General features: G+C 52.1%; 1 non-coding gene across 1 annotated transcript; it reads right to left on the reverse strand.

Annotated features, from left to right (window-relative positions):
• Positions 1–936: 936 nt before the first annotated feature.
• On the reverse strand, positions 937–1075 carry LOC138388706 (U4 spliceosomal RNA). The gene has a single exon (XR_011234204.1). It is a non-coding gene; the product is annotated as a U4 spliceosomal RNA (small nuclear RNA).
• Between the last annotated feature and the right edge of the window lie 391 nt (positions 1076–1466).

A 1466-nucleotide genomic window follows, 5' to 3' on the forward strand; every position in this document is an offset into this window, starting at 1 on the left:
CCCAGGAGTTTGAAGCTGCAGTGAGCTATGATGGCACCACTGCACACCAATCTGGGTGATAGAGAGCGACCCTGTCTCCTAAATAAATGAATAAATAAATCCCAGACTCAGTCTGTGACTGGGGGGAGCTGTGAGGGGCCACATTCTGCCCCGTGGGCGGAGGAGCTGGGGTGCAGGGAGCGGACGCACACACACAGGAGCAGGAGACAGCGGGAGCCCTGGAGGGACCTGTAGCCTTTCCTGGTCCTGCTTCCAGGCCATGGTCCTGCCCTTGGCTTTCACGAGACTCCTCTGTACTGTTTTATTAAAATCCCCTTTTTACTGCCTTGCCTGGCTCGAGTGGGTATCTGTCACAACCAAAATAGTCCTAATGGGAGAGGAAAGGAAAAAATAGTCCTAACTAATACAGTGAGCATGTACTGTTTTAATAATGCAAAGCAAAAAGGACCAATTACTGACTGGGCCCCTCACGCCATGCTGCCCCTGGGCTGTGCAAACACCCTCAGATTCACCCCGTCCTCCCCGCTCTGCTCTCCGTTGCAGGGCCTGCCGTGCAGCCGAGTTTCTCGCTGGGGGAGACAGGAGGGCAGGAGGGAGAGGCTGGGGAATTTCTGTGCCCCTTGCTGTGCCATGAGCAGCCTTTGCCAGCGGCTGCACCTGTTTGGAGCCAGCTCCCCTCAGGTGGGTCCTCCCAGGCTCCAGCTCCCCCAGGCAGCCCCTGCAAACCCCATCTCCTCCTTTGGTGCCCCCCACCCCAGGGGAGAGTAGCTTCCTGCTATGAAAATCTCCTCTGGATCGCTGCCCATCCCGTTTGGCCTCTCAGCTCTTCTGGTACCTGCGTTGTTAATTCCCTGTATTGAATTCCTCCTGTTTGCATACTGTTTTCCTGGTTGGATGCTGACTGATACATTTTTTTTCTTTTTTTTTTTATTCAGTCCCCATAGGGCCGTGAAAAATTGCCAATGCCGACTATATTGCAAGTGGTCATGCTGGTGTATTGGGAAAAGTTTTCAATTAGCAATAATCGCACCTCAGACAAACCTCATTGGCTATGATACTGCCACTGCGCAAAGCTGATACACACATGTTATCTAATTTCATCCTTGAAACACCCCTCGGAGGGGAGGCATTAGCATCCCCACTTTGCAGATAAGGAAAGCAATGCTCAGAGAAGCTAAATGATGTACCCCAAAGTCACCAGCTTGTCACAAATCTCTGAAGCCAAGCTCTTATCACTATTATTTCACTGCACTGCTTTTTACAACCACCTCTATAGTTAGAAAGAGGAAAAGTTATCAGAAAACAACACCAATACCAAAATATCTCGACCTCCAACCTCTTTCTGCCCAGCCCCGCTGGGCGAGTGTAGGACGGATTAGAAGGCTCTGGGGTGGCCCGGCTGGCCTGGGAAGCTTCCTCAGGCAAGTGTAGCCTCTCTCAGGCTGGGACAGTGCAGGGACAGGTCC

Source organism: Eulemur rufifrons, chromosome 7 (assembly GCF_041146395.1).
Source record: "Eulemur rufifrons isolate Redbay chromosome 7, OSU_ERuf_1, whole genome shotgun sequence".
NCBI lineage: Eukaryota > Metazoa > Chordata > Mammalia > Primates > Lemuridae > Eulemur > Eulemur rufifrons.